General features: G+C 40.6%; 1 protein-coding gene across 1 annotated transcript in view; it reads right to left on the bottom strand.

Moving 5' to 3' along the window:
- The window catches only part of LOC135507867 (FERM domain-containing protein 6-like), a 93,078-nt gene extending 72,287 nt beyond the window's left edge, over positions 1-20,791 (bottom strand). Inside the window, exon 1 of the mRNA XM_064927591.1 lies at positions 20,598-20,791. The gene's annotated coding sequence lies outside the window, so the exon portion shown is untranslated. The remainder of the gene's footprint in view (positions 1-20,597) is intronic.
- Positions 20,792-21,665: the final 874 nt, after the last annotated feature.

The raw sequence follows: 21,665 nt of genomic DNA, 5'->3' as shown, positions 1-21,665 counted from the left end.
TAGCCCCGTTGGAAAATATAAATGGACTGTTTGAAAATGTGAGGAATTAAAATTTGTATTTCTTAAAATAAAATAAATGTTAAAAAAATGTGAATCACATTTTTATTTGGCGTACCCCCGACAGCATTGCACGTACCCCCAGTACCCCAGTTTGGGAATACCTGCTGTATTGTATAATACCGCACAGTTTTTCTTACCATAAAACCTCTTACAACATCCCTGCTGTAAAGCAAAAAATAGTTTTTAGCTCTGAAACCCTGCTGCCAGTATAATGCTGTAAATGCACAGGGGAAAGTTTTTGCATGCATCAATTGATCCAACGTGATGCCACACTTTGTAACAAGGGAACTAGGGTGGGACAATTTCAACCTTTGTCCTATCGTGATTACGTATCCATAGAACATTGTGATATATGACGTTATCAGTCCCAATTGGCCAACCCAAATAGGGGGCTATGGCGCGAAATCGAATGCTACAACTGGACGAATTATGAGGAAAGATAACGTTGTTGAAAGCCTGGGTGGAGATTAAGTGCAGCCAAATCCTTTCTAATATCCATTTCTGGTGGAAGAGCTTTAGCATGGAACAGGTTTGTGTGTGTGTGCATGATGAAGCAGTGACAGAGTTAGGTTATAGGGCATGGTCTGGATTGAAGCACTCTACCATCTTGAGAACTGGATAATAATTACTTTATTTGCGACATAAAACAAGAGTAAATAAATCATATTGTTTGTTACTTCTCTAATACAGTTGTGATTGAGAATAGCTTAGGCTATAGCTTAGGCTATAGCTTAGGCTATAGACGTTCATTCTTATTTTTGAAAGTGGCAACTTTAGGACAACCACTTCTTAGACTAGAATTTTTGGGAAATAAGCTACTGTTCATAACTTTAATTTGTCTTAAAACATTTATGATAGGCCTAGTACGGTGATAGGTTATTGGCCATTTGGCATTCAACTTTGCATGGAGAGATTTTCCAGGCCCACAAGGATCATTTTTCTTAATAAGCTTAAACTTGATTAAACTTGTCATTTGATTTTTCTATAGGCTATTTTGTTCTCTTATTATTAGTCCTCTGGATACTTTTTAGGCAACTTTTTGAGATGGAACTCAGTTACATTCATTGCTTGATCAGGAGAAAGCCATGCATAAAACAATGAAAGGGTAGCTTAGAGCGTTGGACTCGTAACCGAAAGGTTGCAAGTTCGAATCCCCTAGCTGACAAGGTACAAATCTGTCGTTCTGCCCCTGAACAGGCAGTTAACCCACTGTTCCTAGCCGTCATTGAAAATAAGAATTTGTTCATAACTGACTTGCCTAGTAAAATAAAGGTAAAATATAAAAAAAAGAAAAATCATATTCATTGCCTATTGAATGGAGAGAAAAGTACATTCCTCTCTTGCTGTAGCGAATAGGAATAGGCAAATTATTCAGAATATCACTTGTGTGCCATCCTGCTGTGCGCTGCGAGACTCCGTCCGTTACTGCGCGGGGCCAGTCAAGTTCAAATAAGCTAAACCATCGTCTGTCACATCACAATGTCATCACCATTTGACGATGGATGTCAATCATTGTCGATAAGACTACGCTATTGTAATATCACCCAACCCTAAAGGGAACACTACATTACTCATTCCCTATGCCAGCCTGCAGGCATGGTCATGAGAGTATGCACTTCATGTTGTCCTCTCTTCTTGTCTTACTGATATTGATCTTCTACACCTCAGACAATCAAGATAGACACTGTATCTTATAAGCCTCAGACAAATAATTGTAGACATGAAAAGAGTTGTTATAGGGCTCCCGAGTGGTGCAGACGTCTATGGTACTGCATTGCAGTGCTAGAGGCGTTACTACAGACCCGGGTTCATTCCCGGGCTGTGCCACAACCAGCTGTGGCCGGGAGTCCCATAGGACAGTGCAAAATTGGCTCAGCGTTGTCCGGGGTAGGGGAGGGTTTGGCTGGTGGGGCTTTACTTGGCTCATCATGCTCTAGCGACTTCTTGTGGTGGGCCAGGTGCCTGCAGGCTGACACCGGTCGCCAGTTGAACGGTGTTTCCTCCTACACATTGGTGTGGCTGTTAAAGCTGTTAAGGGTCATGTTCCGGACTCCACCTTCGCCTCTCCCGAGCCCGTTGGGGAGTTGCAGCGATGAGACAAGATCAAAAATTTGAGAAAACGGAGGTAAAATAAAAAATAAAATAAAAAAAGTTGTTAAAAATGTTGATAGAAAGTTAGTTGGTAATCAAATTGGGCTGACCCCAATTAGTCGACTCGTCGATAGGCTGTCGGTTGCCCAAGATTTTTTTATATATATAGACACACACACGAGACACCTGTCTGATCCATTGCAGAGGCCGAGACTAATCCATTGCGGAGGCCGCGGGGATGGCACAGTCCAAGAAGAAGGGGAGTGTGGATAAGTGGCACATCTCTCTCCAGAATACGCTCTCTCCCAACAATTTGTGCACATTCATTGTTTCATAACTGCATTGTGTGAATTGTTTCCATTTGATTGTTAGTGTATATCAATTCCCCAGTACATATATCACCAGTAATACATTTACCGTTAATTCCTATAATTTCTAATCTACAATGTTTGTGTGGTTATAGTCATTTCTTACCGTTTTCATTGTCGGAGTGGACAAGTTGTTTGCAGAGTGCACAACCTATGCTACACTTGTGAGAAAAAGTTTTGGTTTACAGTTTTGTCATTGTCTTTTGTTTGGAGCGCTCCTATCAATGTTGAGTAAGGACGTGCACCTGATTACGCCTAGAAGTAGGCCTATAGGCTATTTGGCCTATGCACAAATGTAGGCATGTAAATGTGCCCATTTGGGGATCTGATAGCATTTCTGACTGGCTAAGCACACCACCACTAATGAGCTGAAGAGCTTCTCAAAGTAATGTCTTCTTCACCTCAAACTGCAAGCAAATGAAGTCTGTTTTTCATCCATTGGGAATAACAATGGTTCCTCGATATATTTGAAAAATCTTTCAAACTCGATAACCACTCAGGGTGAAAAGGAAAAATGTCATGCTCTGATCGAGCGGAAACATCATAAAATAGGCCTACCTGTAGAGCTCTTATCCCTTGTGCAAAATAGCCTACAGCTGTGTCTGTCCCGAGTTCACTGGTGCTGGAAACTCCGAGGGCCCAGAATATTTTATACAATGTTGCAAGTTCAGACTCAAGATGATAATTGATAAAAAAATGATTCAAGTTCATTGCAGATAGGCCATGCGTAGCCAATGTGATTTCTAGGATATTTATTTTAAGCAGGATGTTTTCTACCGGCAGGCTGCAATGTTCTTATTTGTTGACTTTATGTAGGCAATTTTGGTACATAGTTGGCAATGGCAATAAAGTAATTTTTTAGGTTTGTATCGTTTAGATTTGGATAGGAATTTGATTAAGCACAGGACAATGATGTTGAGATACGAAGACATTATTAGAAAGAAAAATGTACAAATAAAAACCATAACTGGCACGCAGATTGGTAGAAATGTTAAGATAAATTGGCATTTAACATGAGAAAGGTTACCGACTCCTCGTGTAGCCTATTACCAGCAACTTCAGGGGGGTAATGGCAGAATCTGTGGAAGCCAGCGAGAGCGGGAGGAGGATGGCCAGGTCAGGTTTTCTTCTGGTAATCTTGATCTCTGGTCATTTGTGTATTATTTCATCAAACAGTGCACTCAAAGCATCATATAGCTTTATTTATTTATTTATAGATTTATTAAGACACATAGGGTGTGTCTATATATGGAAAAAAACACGTTTTAACATTTTAACCAATCAATTGGTCAAAAGAACAGCCGAATTTCAGTCGGTCAAGATTATTTTAATTTGGGGGACAGCCCTATAATCAAATATCATTATCTTCAACACCTAAAAATCTGCTCAATCTTCCATGATTCAGAGTGGAGGTGGAGGGGCATCTCTGCCTTTGCAAATCATGTTTTGAATGATGTTCAATATAAAACTTTGTAACTGTACTATTACCATGTTATTACCACTTTATTTTGTGCTGTAATATAAAGTGCTAGCCTGCTGGTATAAAGACATTCAGGTCAATATAAGAGTAAAATGCCATTACATTCCACATCCCACTCCATAATATCAGCCTCCAGAAATCTCCATGTTGACTGTTACATATCCTCCTCCACTTAAACTATGCTCAGACAGGAGAGAGTCAACAGTCTGTTCTGCACTGAATCAGACTGGAAAATAAAAGCCTCAGGCTGTATCCCAAATAGTCCCTATAATAGTCCACTACTTTTGACCAAGTTGCAGTCTGTTTTGGAATGGGTGGCCAACAATAAACTGGTCATGAACATCTTTAAAACTAAGAGCATTTTATTTGGTACAAATCATTCCCTAAGTTATAGACCTCAGCTGTGTCTGGTAATGAATGGTGTGGCTGTTGAACAAGTTGAGGAGACTAAATTACTTGGTTAGATTGTTAACTGTCATGGTCAAAACATATAGATTTAATGGTTGTAAAGATGGGGAGAGGTTTGTCTGTAATAAAGAGATGCTCTGCTTTTTTGACACCAAATTCCAAAAAGCAAGTCCTGCAGGCTCTAGTTTTGTCTCATTTTGATTATTGTCCAGTCGTGTGGTCCAGTGCAGCAAGGAAATACCTAGTTAAGCTGCAGCTGGCCCAGAACAGAGTGGCACGTCTTGTTCTTCATTGTAATCAGAGGGCTGATATAAATACTATGCATGCCAGTCTTTCTTGGCTAAGAGTTGAGGAGAGACTGACTGCATCACTTTTTTTATAAGAAACATTAATGTGATGAAAATCCCAAATTGTTTGCAAAGTCAACTTACACACAGCTCTGACACACACACACTTACACCATCAGACATGCCACCAGGGGTCTTTTCACAGTCCCCAAATACAGAACAATTTCAATAAAGCATACAGTATTTTATATAGTCGTGGCCAAACGTTTTGAGAATGACACAAATATTAATTTTCAAAGTCTGCTGCCTCAGTTTGTATGATGGCAATTTGCATATACTCCAGAATGTCATGAAGAGTGATTAGATGAATTGCAATTAATTGCAAAGTCCCTCTTTGCCATTCAAATGAACTGAATCCCGAAAAAACATGTCCACTGCATTTCAGCCCTGCCGCAAAAGGACCAGCTGACATCATGTCAGTGATTCTCTCGTTAACACAGGTGTGAGTGTTGACGAGGACAAGGCTGGAGACCACTTTGTCATGCTCATTGAGTTCGAATAACAGACTGGAAGCTTCAAAAGGAGGGTGGTGCTTAGAATCATTGTTCTTCCTTTGTCAAACATGGTTACCTGCAAGGAAACACGTGCCGTCATCATTGCTTTGCACAAAAAGGGCTTCACAGGCAAGGATCCTGCTGCCAGTAAGATTGCACCTCAATCAACCATTTATCGGATCATCAAGAACTCAAGGAGAGCGGTTCAAATGTTGTGAAGAAAGCTTCAGGGCGCCCAAGAAAGTCCAGCAAGCGCCAGGACCGTCTCCTAAAGTTGATTCAGCTGTGGGACCGGGGCACCACCAGTACAGAGCTTGCTCAGGAATGGCAGCAGGCAGGTGTGAGTGCATCAGCATGCACAGTGAAGCAAATACTTTTTTGAGGAGGGCCTTGTGTCAAGAAGGGCAGCAAAGAAGCCACTTCTCTACAGGAAAAACATCAGTGACAGACTGATATTCTGCAAAAGGTACAGGGACTGGACTGCTGAGGACTGGGGTAAAGTCATTTTCTCTGATGAATCCCCTTTCCGATTGTTTGGGGCATCCGGAAAAAAGCTTGTCCGGAGAAGACAAGGTGAGCTCTACCATCAGTCCTGTGTCATGCCAACAGTAAAGCATCCTGAGACCATTCATGTGTGGGGTTGCTTCTCAGCCGAGGGAGTGGGCTCACTCACAATTTTGCCAAATAACACAGCCATGAATAAAGGATGGTACCAACACATCCTCAGTGAGAACTATACAACAGTTTGGTGACGAACAATGCCTTTTCCAGCATGATGGAGCACCTTGCCATAAGGCAAAAGTGATAACTAAATGGCTCGGGGAACAAAACATCAATATTTTGGGTCCATGGCCAGGAAACTCCCCAGACCTTAATCCAATTGAGAACTTGTGGTCAATCCTCAAAAACCCACAAATTCTGACAAACTCCAAGCATTGATTATGCAAGAATGGGCTGCCATCAGTCAGGATATGGCCCAGAAGTCCAGGACTGCCACGCAAAAGAAATACTATGCCGCGCAGAGATGCAAGAGATTGAGACTTTACGGAGTTCGCCCCATTAGTTTGCAGTATATAGATCAATGTTTTTTCTGTGATCGAATCAACATTATATCAGCCCCTTTCCAATGCAACAAACCAAAACGATCTTTGCAAGATCGAGTCTGTGATTTTGTTGTAAGCAGAGCTAGAGCGCAATGGAGTAGAATTCTATTGGCAGTGTAGCCCAGGTGGGGTCTTTCAATCACACGCAAGTGAATATGCTTTTCAGATCTGACGATCAGAGCGCAGAGAAACACGCATGTGCACATTTGTTGATATTATTTGCTAGTTAGCGAGTTATTAGCCCAGTTATAGATAAGCATAGATCATCAATGTGAAGTTACTGCTTCCAACAACAGCACAAAATGTGTAGGATACATTTCACAATGTCTTTGAAAAGCCAGGCAGCTGAAAAGATTAGGTCTTAATTAAAGGGGCATTTTGTATTTTGAGACAGGCATGAATATGCAAATAAGCCAATAAGGAGAGGGGTAGTCTACATTGTGTCACACCCTGACCATAGTTTGCTTTGTATGTTTTGTTTGGTCAGGGTGTGATCTGAGTGGGCATTCTATGTTGTGTGTCTAGTTTGTCTGTTTCTGTGTTTGGCCTGATATGGTTCTCAATCAGAGGCAGGTGTTAGTCATTGTCTCTGATTGGGAACCATATTTAGGTAGCCTGTTTGGTGTTGGGTTTTGTGGGTGATTGTTCCTGTCTCTGTGTTTGTTGCACCAGATAGGGCTGTTTTGGTTTTCCATGTTTGTTGTTTTGTATTATGTTTAGTTATCTTGTATTATGTTCATGTTTAGTTATCTTATTAAAAAACATTAATAGTAACCACGCTGCATTTTGGTCCTCTCATTCAACTCAAGAAAACCGTTACACATTGTCTAATTCTCTATGGTAATAATACTTCATTTTATGTTGTAAAGTGTTTTCTTGCATCATACAACCCAATACAATGCAATTTACAGTCATCTATTTGGCCCATGGTGTTACAGACCAAGTAAAAAATCCTTAATTCATGTTAAGCTCTTCATAATGTAAAATCATTGTTTTTTTTAAGTCTCATGCTATGTAGGCCTGCATTGAACACCACATATAGGCTACCGTAAGATATATCATATAAACCAAAATGTTATGGGATTCGGTGCATTGGTTTTGTTGGTAGGCCTACATTATGCTCAAATAGCTACGATAGCCTATTGGCTACAGTCTAAAACTGTAACGTTACGGCTTCCGTGTTTACTGTAAACATTCGCACAATGTTCAAGTGTCCGCTTACAAGGCCAGTGCCCCCGCGAAAATGTGAGGGAACACTGGTCCCTATGCAGCATTAGCGACAGTGGGGCTCAGACAGAGCTGCTTTGTCTCCACAATACTGATCTGAGAAGATTGAAAGGGTAAATGCTTAACTACGAGTCTTATTGGATCAAATGTCATGTCCCATTACAAAAGCTCAAGTCTGTACACGACAAAGCCACAACATCATTGCTGTAGTACGACCACATCTGCGACAACATGCACATCTGCGATAAGTAGTTGGCGGAATGGTTAAAAACAACAACTAACACTTATATAAAATGATAGGCCTAAACTAATCCAGCGTAGCATTAGCCTATAGGCAACACAACGTTTCAAGTGTCTGACAACATAAGCCAACAGGTATTTTAATCTCATCTGGATATTCATGGTGGTGTCACTATGCTTGATATACTTGATAATGATGTGTGTTATTCAAATACATAGCCGGTTAAACAGGTTAAGGAAACCGACCAGGGAATCGACAGTCAAACGTCTGTGGCAGCACCTGGGCTGTGTCCCATATGACACCCTATCCCCTATATAAATGCACAGCAAGGTTTACTTTCAGATTTTTTTTTTAAAGTACTGACTAGCGCGCACACACAAATTACTATACACACACCTCAAAGTACTATACACACACACCTCAAAACACACCTCAAACCGCCAGTCGCCAGACATGTTTGAACCGTCAGCAGCAGTCTCTCTCTCTCTCCTCTCGCTCCCTCCCCTTCCCCCTCTCTCCTCCCTTACTCCAGGCCCAAGGAGCTCTGCACTCAGCCCTGTGACACGCATGAGTAATCCGCTCAACTATCACTGGTAGCTCTGAGAGAAAAAAAAAACCACAGCCACCCTGACCATTATATATGCTCAAAACAGAAGAGGATGTGGCTGCAAAGAAAATGGCTGTGAAAAACAGAATAGTGTTATTCATACACACCCAATGCCTGACGTTTTAAATGAGGCTAATCCTGTTAAAAACAACTCCAGATATTTTAGAACACAACAGAATATGCAGAGGCATATCAATAGCAACACTAAACTGGGATACTTCCCTGGTTATAAAGATCATGTTCGCAGCTACTGCGAGTTGCACGTGACGTGAGACACTCTGTCCCGCGTCCCAAATTGCACCCTCTACCCTCTGGGGTACTGTGCTAAATACGGAATAGGAAGTTTCCGATTTTTCTTCTTCTCCTTCTGTAGTCCCGATGATATATTTTTCACAAATGAGGATAAGTCTAACCACAGTGATGGATAAAGAATAGACTAGTTACTGTTACTGTTGAAATGGGAGCCAGCCAGCAGCATCTTTCTGCAATACAACTTTACCGTGAGAGGGAGGTTGGTGTGTGTGGGTGAGCGTGTGTTGGAACCCAACACAGACAGGCAGAAGGGGAAAGATAATATTTCTCCATGTCAATAACAGTAACCCCATCCTTTCTCATGGTTGCTGTGCAATATTGTCCTCAGACACTAATATGATTCCCTCGGACACTTTATACTCCAATAACACAGTTCACTGATATGATTTGTACATAAAGGGTAAAGTAGACTCATGGGGTTGTGTTCCAAATGATACCCTATTCCCTATATAGTGCAGTGGGCCCTGATCAAAATTAGTGCACTGCATAGGGAATGTACTGGCATTTGGCATGCAACTATGGTCATGGAACTGGTCCCAGATCAAAATACATTTACATACAGTTGAAGTTGGAAGTTTACATACACTAGAGGTCATTAAAACTTGTTTTTCAACCACTCCACAAATGTCTTGTTGACAATTGAGTGTATGTAAACTTCTGTAAACTTCTGACCCACTGGGAATGTGATGAAAGAAAGAAAGGCTGAAGTAAATAATTCTCTACTATTATTCTGACATTTCACATTCTTAAAATAAAGTGGTGATCCTAACTGACCTAAGACAGGGAATTTTTACTAGAATTAAATGTCAGGAATTGTGAAAAACTGAGTTTAAATGTATTTGGCTAAGGTGTATGTAAACCTCTGACTTCAACTGTGAATATAAGATGGCAGTAATTGATAATAAGACATTTCTGGGCCTATCTATCGTTAAATTGTGCATCATTCAAAACCAGCTGATGCTTCGAGTCAGTCTAAATGATGACATTGTTTTATCTGAGATTACATGATTAATAATTAATTATTCCTCAAGGGGGGACACTACATGTCATTGTATAAACAAAGTGTATGAAAATGCAGTGAGTCTCTCCGCATCTATGCATTGTCTGTGTCACATGGATGGAACTAAAGATAACACAGAATTAGAGAGATGAGGGAGAGGTACAAAACAAAAACAAAAAGACTTGAGGGGGAGGTCGAGAGATGAAATAGAGAGAGGAGGACAGCGAGAAAGGAGAGAATAAAGAAGAGATAAGAGAAGACAGAGAGTGACATAGTGTGAAAGAGGAGAGAAAGAGAGAGGGGACAGAGGTGTGAGGGAGAGAGAGAGAGAGACACTCCATAACACATTGTAAGAGTCAGGCAGCTTAGCTAGCTACAGAAGCAGCATACAGAACTATTTGTCTATGGTAATCACTGCAGAATGGATTATGACAACAGTAGTGGAAGAGAGAGGGCCCTGGGGCTATGGTCTTTGGGTGAGGCAGTAGAGGTGAGGAGGGGATCAGTGAATCAGTCAGGTTTTACACACAAAACCAAACAACAAGAGTAAGTCTGGACTGAAGATCCTCAAGAGGACATTAGAGAGAAAGCCAGAGACAAGACTTTGGAGAAGAACAAATAGAATAAAATCACAAGGCAGGTAGGTTGCTTCCTCCCACAGATCGTCACCAAACTCGGTAGGGTGACATGGGCATGGGAAAAAACAAATTGGTTCTCAAGTGAAACAGCACAAACAGCTGCTCAGAGGAAAAAAGGTCTGTCACAGAAAGACCTACTTAATAGTTTTACCAGCTTGACTGACGGTGATGTTTTGTTTTGTTTCCTGCTCAGGCAGGGGACACTTCCTTCCTGTCCAGACAGAGACAGCACCTGCACCATTTACTTTTCTGTGTGTTTCCTGTGTGTCTGAGTCTTTACACACTGTGTCTACTCCCTACACTAACTCTACTGTGTCTCTATGTGTCTACTTTCTATACTCTTAGAAAAAAGGGTTCCAAAAGGGTACTTCAGCTGTCCATATAGGAGAACCCTTTTTGGTTCCATGTAGAACTCTCTGTGGAAAGGGTTCTACATGGAACACAAATGGGTTCTTCAAAGGGTTCTCCTATGGGGACAACCGAAGAACCCTTTTAGGTTCTAGATTGCATATTTTTTTAAAGAGAGTGTGTCTCTACCGTGTCTCTAGTCTTACCAGAAGACATCAGTTTGGAGCACGGAAGCTGCTCTATTTCCTCAATCAACTGGACAAATAAGCACAAAAACAGGCATTGTTTTTATTCCGCTTTCTTCCGACAGCTGGAGAAGCTAGAGAGGAAAACAAGCATGTACAGTGGCTTGAAAAGTATTCACCCCCTAGGCATTTTCCTATTTTGTTGCCTTTTGGGGGGTTTGTATAATTTGATTTAAACAACATGCACACTTTGAAGATGCAAAATATTTTGTATTGTGAAGAAATCAAGAAATAAGACACACAAAAAAACAGAACTTGAGCATGCATAACTATTCACACTTTTTCTGGCCACTCTTCCGTAAAGCCCAGCTCTGTGGAGTGTACGGCTTAAAGTGGTCCTATGGACAGATACTCCAATCTCCGCTGTGGAACTTTGCGGCTCCTTCAGTTGGTCTCTTTGTTGCCTCTCTGATTAATGCCCTCCTTTCCTGGTCCGTGAGTTTTGGTTGGCGGTCCCCCTGGTGCCATATTATTTCCATTATTTAATCATGCTCCGTGGGATTTTCAAAGTTTCTGATATTTTTTTATAACCTAACCCTGATCTGTACTCCTCCCCAGCTTTGTCCCTGACCTGTTTGGAGAGCTCCTTGGTCTTTATGGTTCTGCTTGCTTGGTGGTGCCCCTTGCTTAGTGGTGTTACAGACTCTGGGGCCTTTCAGAACAGATCATGTGACAGATCATGTGACACTTAGATTGCACACAGGTGGACTTTATTTAACGAATTATGCGACTTCTGAAGGTAATGGGTTGCACCAGATCTTATTTAGGGGCTTCATAGCAAAGGTGTGAATACATATGCACGCACCACTTTTCCCGTTTTTATTTTGGGGACTATTTATTTTGGACTATTTTGTGTATGTCCATTCCATGAAATCTAAATAAAAATCCATTTAAATTACAGGTTGTAATGCAACAAAATAGGAAAAACGCCTAGGGGGATGAATAGTTTTGCAAGGCACTGTGGAACATCCGTTAGCAGAGGTAGCTGATTGAATGGCCATGTATTAGGAGGGAGACTGCCTAACCACCAAGCTGCCAGATCCTTGTTATTCTGTAGCATTGCTGTTAAACATAATAGAGCAACCAATGCAAAATAGAGAAACCAATGCAAAATCTATAGAACTCCTCAATCTGTTAGGAATAATTGTGTGGAGAAAAACAAACATTCTGTTATTGGATTAGCCTACAACGGAAAACTTCCCATGTAATTCAACGACACAGTTATTATACAGTAAGTAAGAAATATGGAAATGAGTTATGTTAAATTGAGTTATATAACATAATGACAATAATATCAGAGCAGGTAACAGGTGCATTCTCGCTTTACTTGTTGGGTGCTCTGCCAGATATGAAAATGACTTGAAATGAAATCCCACGTTCAAGAACATTGGGAAACAGCGGCACTCCAAAATGTTTTTGTTTTTTAAAAGACGTCACCTCATTTCATCTTTTTACTTTCAGCCGGGCAGGCTAACGCGTTTCAGCAATTATGCCTTCATCAGAGCATCAGGAGATGTGCAAAAGCCATTGTTTTTATGCAAGTGCTTAGGTGCACAGGGCAGTGCATAGTGGTATTCAAAACATTAGTCAACCAACAATTATTACAATATAGAGTAACAGTCAAAAGTTTCGACACACCTACTCATTCAAGGGTTTTTCTTTATTTCTTACTATTTTCTATATTGTTGAATAAAAATGAAGATTATCAAAACTATGAAATAACACATATGGAATCATGTAGTAACCAAAAATTGTGTTAAGCAAATCAAAATATACCCTCTGCCCTGAATCCAGCTTTGCACACTCTTGGCATTCTCTCAACCAGCTTCATGAGGTAGCCACCTCAAATGCATTTCAATTAACAGGTGTGCCTTGTTATTAAAAGTTAATTTGTGTAATTTCTTTCCATCTTAATGCGTTTGAGCCAATCAGTGGTGTTGTGACAAGGTGGTGGTACATCCGTTCTGCCAGTCACATTCTGTTAAAGTTCCCCAAAGCACACACATCCCTGGGTCGCTTTCTGTGATGTATTGTTGTCTCTACCTTCTTGCCCTTTGTGCTGTTGTCTGTGCCCAATAATGTTTGTACCCTGTTTTGTGCTGCTGTCATGTTGGGTTGCTACCATGTTGCTGTCGTCATGTGTTGCCGCCATGCTGTTGTTGTCTTAGGTCTCTCTTTATGTAGTGTTGTGTTGTCTCTCTTGTCGTGATGTGTGTTATGTCCTATATTTTTATTTCATTTTTTATTATTATTTAAAAAATGTAATCCCCATGTCCCCGCAGGAGGCCTTTTGCCTTTTGGTAGGCCGTCAATTGTAAATAAGAATTTGTTGTTAACTGACTTGCCTAGTTAAATAAATGTTAAATAACAAACAAAGAAGAGACTTGCTTGGGCCAAGAAACAAGAGCAATGAACATTAGACTGGTGGAAATCTATCCATAGGTCTGATGAGTCCAAATTTGAGATTTTTGGTTCCAGCCACTGTGTCTTTGTGAGACGCAGAGTAGGTGAACAGATGATCTCTGCATGTGTGGTTCCCAATGTGAAGCATGGAGGAGGAGGTGTTATGGTGTGGGGGTGCTTTGCTAGTGACACTGTCAGTGATTTATTTAGAATTCAAGGCACACTTAACCAGCCTGGCTACAACAGCATTCTGATGTGATATACCATCCCATCTGGTTTGAGCTAAGTGGGACTATCATTTATTTTTCAACAGGACAATGACCCAAAACACACCTCCAGGCTGTGTAAGGGCTATTTGGCCAAAAAGAAGAGTGATTTAGTACTGCATCAGATGTGTTATTTCATAGTTTTGATGTCTTCACTATTATTCTACAATGTAGAAAATAGTAAAAAATAAAGAAAAACCCTTGAATGAATAGGTGTGTCCAAACTTTTGACTGGTACTGTATATGTGACCGACTGCCTTGATTCAGTCTTATGTATCGACATTTTAAATTGTGTGTTTTACATTGGATAAAACCAGAGATACAGAGCTACAAAATGGTATATCATAAACTGCATTTGAAGAACAATAGGAAAGTTATCCTGCTTTGAAATTTGAACAACTTGTAACATGCTGTAGAGCTCTTCTTTGTCTACACCCATTCAGCATCATTCACACCCTCTTAAGCTTTAGCCCCACCCAAACTCTGACCATTTTACTCGCCCTAGCAAAGCAGGTTAGGCTGTTGTCATGTTATCCAGTGTTGGTGACTACCTGTGCTGCTGGCAACAATTTAATTGCGCTTTTTTGCCAATGTTTTTCTGACACCGGCCATATTCAATAACAGTTGAGCGTTCGTAAATTCATCAGTTATTCTGCACTCTGGCACACTCAGATGAGAGTGCTCTGAAATCAGAGTAGATGGCCAGACTGAATTTACGAATGCACCCGAAATGGTTACTTGCAGTCTTTTGTTAAAACATATAGCTTATTATCTAAACAATTAACCATATTCCCAACTCATGACGTTACTACCCTGCATGAATCTGCAGGTAGCTAACCAACCAGGTTCAATGTTACCAAGCCAAGCAAATGGCTCTGAGATATGAATAATAAGACCATACACGTAATGTTAGCTAGCGATCGAGCCAGCTAATGTTAGCTAGCGAGCTAACAGTACACTTTAACTTGAAATAAAAAGACTGTCAAAATTAGAAACGTGTAATATCTGAAAATGTAGCTAGCTAGACTATCTTACCCGTGGCCTGAAACCTGAGTAGATAGCCAGAGCGAATTTACCAGCTACATCTATCAACAGTTGTTGCAGTGACATTCTATTGAAATGGACACTTGCATAGTGGAGTCTTTTGTTAAGACATGTAGCTAGCTAGCTAAACAATGAACCATAAACCAACTCATGACGTTCCTACCCTGCATGAATCTGCAGGTAGCTAACCAACCAGGTTTAATGTTAGCTAGCTAATATTAAGCTATAACTAGCCAAGCAAAAGCCTCTGAGATACGAATAATAAGATCATACATGTAACGTTAGTGAATCAGCCAGCTAACTTTAGCTATCTAACAGTACACTTTAACATAAAAAAGCAACACTTTCTGGCAAAATTAGATACCCTTACCCATATACATCATGGATGGATGCGTCTCCTGTCACAGATGCCATGGATGCCCTTAGTTTGAAGATGTAATCTGGAGATATGTGTTTTCTCCATCTCCTTAACTATCATACTTGAAATCCACTGATTTCAAAACTCGGTCCTCCAGAAAGTGGAGAGCAACACGTATGCAATTTTACTATGCAATATATTTTTTTTAAGCTGCGTTAGACATGATTACCTACACATACTGACCAGCTCAAATAGATAGAAGCGTGGTCTATGGCACACTAATCCAAACTCATCTCTCGGCATCTCCAACCCACTCATTATCTCAGCCAATCATGGCTAGCGGAAAGGTTGCTGGCTTTTTTTGTGGCTAAACCAACTAGCCTCGTAATTTAACAATTTTATTTGTATCTACAGATGGCATACAAGTTTGTTATCAAGGCCCCCGAAAGATCACATGTCCAGAAGGCATTTCTGCCAAAAAACACATTTTGATTTAAAAAAAGTTTTCGTTCAAATGTAGTGACCCGCGACATATGACTAGTTTCCTGAAATGGGTCACATATACAAATACCCAGATCAGCAGAATAAACTCAAATAAAATTAAGGTATCAATTTTTTGAAAGGGCCTGAACAAGAAATCATAATTTAGACCTCGAGGGTGCATGGTATTTAATCTATCAGTCCAAATCATTTTAGAGAGGTTGCCACTTCTGATGGATGTGACCTGTTCCAGAAAGGGATTTTCCACCAGAGGCTGGAGCATCAGCTCTGTTTGTAGAATTGGCCAGTGTTTTAGGATTGCACTTTTGATTTTGTTTGAACAATGATTGTTACAAAGCACAGTCATGACGTGCTGTCCTTTTGGGGCTTCTGAGCTAGGAGGTGGGAGCGCTGAATGACAGGTCTATAATATCCTCTGTTAGCAAACTTGTGTGTCATTTCCTTTGCCAGAGCGTCAGACTCTTTCAGTGTAGAGCAGTTGCGTCTCAGGTGTAGAAACTGGCCAGTCGGGATAGTGGTTTTGAGATGTCTCGGATGATAACTGTTGAAGTGGAGGACAGTATTCCTCTGTTGGTTTCCAATAGATCGTAGTTTGGATTTTGTTAGCATCATCCTTGAATATTTTGAGATCTAGGAAGTTGATACTGTTGGGGCCACTTTCAACAGTGAATTGAAGGAAAGTCGTTGTGTTGATCAGATAACGGACAAAGTAATTAAGATTCTCTTTAGATGAACCCCAAAATAAAATTGTAGTCAATGTAGCGCTTCCAAAACTTAATATGGGGAAGAAAAGGTTTAGTCTTTATTTTTAACATAAACTGCCTCCCAATTTCAAGAGCTCCAACAGAAATTAATCAGGGGGATTTACAGTCGTCGCGTGACTTTAGGAATTTGGCAATCGATTGTAGGCCTTCAGCATGGGGAATAAAGGTGTACAGACTGGTCATATCTAATGTAACAAGTAGTACATCGGAATCAATTTGACAGTCATTTAAGCAGATCTTTTGTGTCTTTTAAAAATGATGGCAAATTGAAAACCATAACTTCCATTTAAAAAAATCTATGAATTTTGAAAGAGGCTCTGTGACTGATCCTGTCGCTGATAATAGGTATGGGTGAAGGCTGAGTCAGGTTCTTATGTACTTTCAGAAGGGAATAGATAACTGGGGTGACTGGATAGGTGACATTTAGGAACTTGTATTCACGCTTGGTGATCCAGCTTTGGTGAGACACATGTTGTAACATGCCATCACTTTTGGATTTTAAAGAAGCAATAGGGTCACTTTGCAAGGGTTGATAGGAACCAGACAGTTTCAGGTGCTTTCTATTTTCAGAATTATAATAGCTCATGTCCATAACAACTATTGTGCCACCTTTGTCCTCAGGTTTTATGACCATGTCCTTTTTCTCCTGGAGATTTTTTAGTGCTTGTCTTTCGGCTGGAGGAAGATCGTGATATTGGGGTCCCTGGTCATTTTTTTATATACAGTTTCCCATTCATTTTCAACCAGTCTGCCAAACAAGGTGACAAGTGGGCTTGTATGTGTAGGGAACAAATGATCAGGGTTTTGAGAAAGAACGAGGAATAAGGGAGGGACCGCTGTGTTGGGGTTCCCCTTTCTTTGTAGAGTCTTTTGATATGTTGCTTGTACTGGATCTGTTCAGAGGGGAAAATAAATATTTCAGGTGCAGTTGTTGCATGAATTTGTAGGTATCCACCTTCAATTTGAAGGCTTTCAGGTTTTGATTAGTGGATAAAGACTGTCCCTTACTTAGCATAGACTCCTGCGTCAGTGTCAAGGATGTTTTGTAGAGGTTCAGGACAGGAACTTGCCTGTCCTGGGTGACCACCTTAGTGGACCCCATGCCCCATCTGCCCCTCCTGGTTTTCTTCTTCTTGGTGGTTGGTGTCTGGCTGGGTGGATAGCTCGGTCTTCCGCAAAAGGAGGTGCATGGTCTCATTGTCTGTGTCACTTGGAGTGCTCATCTGGTGATCGGTTGAGAAGAGCTTGCCACCTGCCAGTCAAGATCTTCTACACCAATCTCGACAAATCATTTCTGTATGGACCTCGCATTGTCATGCTGAAACAGGAAAGGGCCTTCCCTAAACTGTTGCCAGGAAGTTGGAAGTACAGAATCATATAGAATGTCATTGTATGCTGTAGCGTTAAGATTTCCCTTCACTGGAACTAACGGGCCTAACCCAAACCATGAAAAACAGCCCCAGCCTTATTCCTCCTCCACCAAACTTTACAGTTGGCACTATGCATCTGCCAAACCGAGATTTGTCCATCGGACTGCCAGATGACTTCCTCAATACTGGTCATGACCCATCACTCCAGAAAACGCATTTCCACTGCTCCAGAGTCCAATGGCTTTACACCACTCCAGCTGATGCTTGGCATTGCGCATGGTGATCTTAGACTTTTGTGTGGCTGCTTGGCCATGGAAACCCATTTCAGGAATCTCCCGACGAACAGTTATTGTGCTGATGTTGCTTCCAGAGGCAGTTTGGAACTCGGTAGTGAGTGTTGCAACCGAGGATATACGGGGTTTTTTTTACGCACTACGCGCTTCAGCCCTCACCTGTCCCGTTCTGTGAGCTTGCGTGGCCTACCACTTCGTGGCTGACACGTTGTTGGCCCAAGACATTTCCACTTCACAATAACAATACATACAGTTAACCAGGGCAGCTCTTGCAGGGAAGACATTTTACAAATGGAATTATTGGAAAGGTGGCATCCTATGACCATGGCACCTTGAGAATCACTGAGCTCTTCAGTAAGGCCATTCTACTGCCAATGTTTGTCTATGGAGATTGCATGGCTGTGTGCTCGATTTTATACACCTGTCACCAACGGGTTTGGCTGAAATAGCCGAATCCACTAATTTGAAGGGGTGTCCACATACTTTTGTATATATAATGTAGCTAATTAGCGCAGGTGGACGCCTCGTCTTCCATCTGTTTTCTTTAAACAAGCACTGTAACATGGAGATAAGGCTGTGTGGGAACACTAGCCCTAACAAGGTGTGTATCAATTTAACCTTCTGTTTTTGAAAATTATTTTTTGTTGATATGAAAGATAAGGTCCTTATGCTTCCAAAACAGTATCGCAAGTGACGGGCGTTGATGTTCAGATTGAGCGTCGGGGCTCTTAACAAAACCCCCCCCTGTACAGAAGAAGCCTTCGTCCAATAACTCTTATGTGTAATTGGTTTAATCAATAATGGGAACCTCAAGGTTAAAAGTGCACTTGTTTAGTATCTGCTCCCATCTGGTATGCCAATAATGCCATCAGCATATTTTCAATGTCATCTTATGTTTCTATAGTTCAGTTCCTATAGTTCAGAATAGAATGTGCACAGATTTCACCTGTCTCTTGTCCATGATAGAATGCTGGCCAGTCTAATAGTAAAAATACTTTTGAGCTATCTGTTCATCACTATACATTTTTTTTACAACTTTTACTTCACTACATCTCTAAAGAAAATAATGAACTTTTTACTCCATACATTTTCCTGACACCAAAAAGTACATTGTGAATACTTAGAAAGACAAGAAATTGTCAAATTCACACACATCAAGAGAACATCCCTGGTCATCCCTACTGCCTCTGACCTGGAGGATTGACTAAACACACATGCTTCATTTGTAAATGATGTCTGAGTTTTGGAGTGTGCCCCTGGCTATCTGTAAATTTAAAACAAAAACAAGAAAATGGTGCCATCTGGTTTGCTTAATATGAAGAATTTGAAATTATTTTGAGACTTAAGTATATTAAAAACGAAATACTTTTACTCCCCTAGTATTTTAAATCGGTGACTTTTTACTTGAGTCATTTTCTATTAAGGTATCTTTTTCTCAAGTATGACAATTGGTTACTTTTTCCACCACTGACCATAGGGAGGAAATTGTTGGCATTCCTCAATACTGAAGCAAACATAGCAGTTTGTCCATAGTGACACAAGAGGGGAAAAAGTCCCCAACAAGCAAACACATATCCCCCCCCACCCACATACGAACACACACACACATGATTCACGGGCTATCCTCTTCCACCGCCTAGTTATACTATGCTAGTTCTATCTCACTATATTACTTCTATACAGTCTACCATCCAATAGCCTACTCCGTGCAGAGTCGTTTCATTACAGAGCAGTAATAATAATATGCCAGATTCCATTCAATAGGAGAAGAAGACTAAAATAATTAGTCCAAAATGAAGGAGTAATTGACCCGTTTCAAAATGGAACAGCGATAATGTTATAGGGAAGACATTTAGTAATGCGCAACTTCATCCAAAGTTTTGCATGCCGGCTGATGTTCTTACGTTGATTTGCAAGACATCCACATACTAGCCGACTTCCAGATGCCATTTGATTTGACACGACCATACTATACCACAGGCAGACAGTGACAACATCCTACAGGACACTTGGTGTCAGTCTTTTTTTTTAATGAAGAGAGCACGACTATAGCCAACTATAACAACAACAATACAGTAGGTACTAGAAGGCGTATGTCATTGCTTAGAACCAAACTGGAAGGGGAGAGACGTAAAACAAAAACCATACGTCGATTTTAGTAGATTAACATTAAATAACATACGAACATATGGTTAAAGGGGTGGTCACAATGTGCAGAATAAACATCACCCATAGTGAGAAAGGAAGATCGATATATTGTCGCAACAAAATGCATCCCGCCTCAAGTATCAGGTCTATAACGTAGCCTAAAGGATAGCAGCAACATTCTGACAGCATCGCTACATTGTAGACACGATACTTATTCGGGTCCGTGTTGTAATGAACAACCAACCAACCGTTGACCAAACATTGAAATGTTTCAATAACTGTTTGAAAACATATTATAACCGTGGAACAAGTGAATACATGTTATACCACTCATGTAAAATACTTTATCAATGGAAAAATAACTTCGTACGTACGCGCAGAGGAGGTGGATCGGTTAAAGGAATTATTAAAGGAATTAGTAGCGAGAGAAATTACAAAGAAGAGAGAGATATGAAATGTACACTTTTTTAATATAACATACCTTTCATTTGAAAAACGAATCCTAATTCCTTTTCAAAAACAATGAATCCGATCAAGTTGCATCAAAACGCTATAGTACATCCAATTTTGTCGTCAGCAAATGCAGACTAAAGTTTTACATTTAAACGGGGATTACACGCGTGTGTCGAGCGCCAGACTTCTATCCCTTTGGAACAGTAATAAGTAGGAATACATGTGGAAGGTGGAATGGTGGCTTCAAACCATGGATACGGGGGTCAGTACAGATTTGATATACTTTAGTAGTTGTTTTAATACCAATTATTATTCCGTGAGAATATCCGTAAATGCATGTCTATTTTAATAGTCCAAGTATTCTCCTAGAGATATTTCGTTGTTCTTTGGATATCTATAAAGACTATGTAGATTGTAGGCAACTGCTCCCCCCTCAACGACTACCAGTTGGTATCGCCCACGGCTGCCTGTCATTCCATTCCTCTGGTCCCATGATTCCACACTGTAGCAGTGCAGTAGTATTTTGGAAGCCTGGTGGCACGGAGTGGGTAATACTGTATTTAGTAGTCTATTCTTGAAGGGAATGTCCACTCAAAAACTATATTTTGGTATTTTTTTCATTAGTACACTGTTGATAGTCCTTAAATGTTTTGTATGTCAGCAGTCAAGTCAAGATGTTTGACTTTCAAGAAGCAAAGTGTCATGGGCCACATCAACACGATGATACAAAATTACATGTATAGGTATAGAGTTTGAAACAGTCAACGTTTCTGCTTGATTTTAGATGTATATGTCATAGGCTACTGGAATCATAATATGGATGGGGAGAAGATAATAAATACACCACATTTTTAAAGTAAGGATCATCCAAGAATGTCATCAGAATTTAGACTACTACAGTAGACTATAGGATAGTAGATTATAGGCTGCACATTGCAGAACTGGTTTGGTTTTAGAGAGAAGCTGCTTGTCTGTATTTTCCCATTGTGAAGAAATTACATGTGGTGTGACCCTAAAAAGCTCCTGTTACAATGGACTCTGGAGGACCATAAGACTTTATCCTGCTAGTCCAGAGCACCTCCCCTTACAAATGGCC

The sequence above is a fragment of the Oncorhynchus masou genome, chromosome 21, assembly GCF_036934945.1.
Source record: "Oncorhynchus masou masou isolate Uvic2021 chromosome 21, UVic_Omas_1.1, whole genome shotgun sequence".
Classification (NCBI taxonomy): domain Eukaryota; kingdom Metazoa; phylum Chordata; class Actinopteri; order Salmoniformes; family Salmonidae; genus Oncorhynchus; species Oncorhynchus masou.
This window is presented reverse-complemented; position numbering and strand designations above follow the sequence as displayed.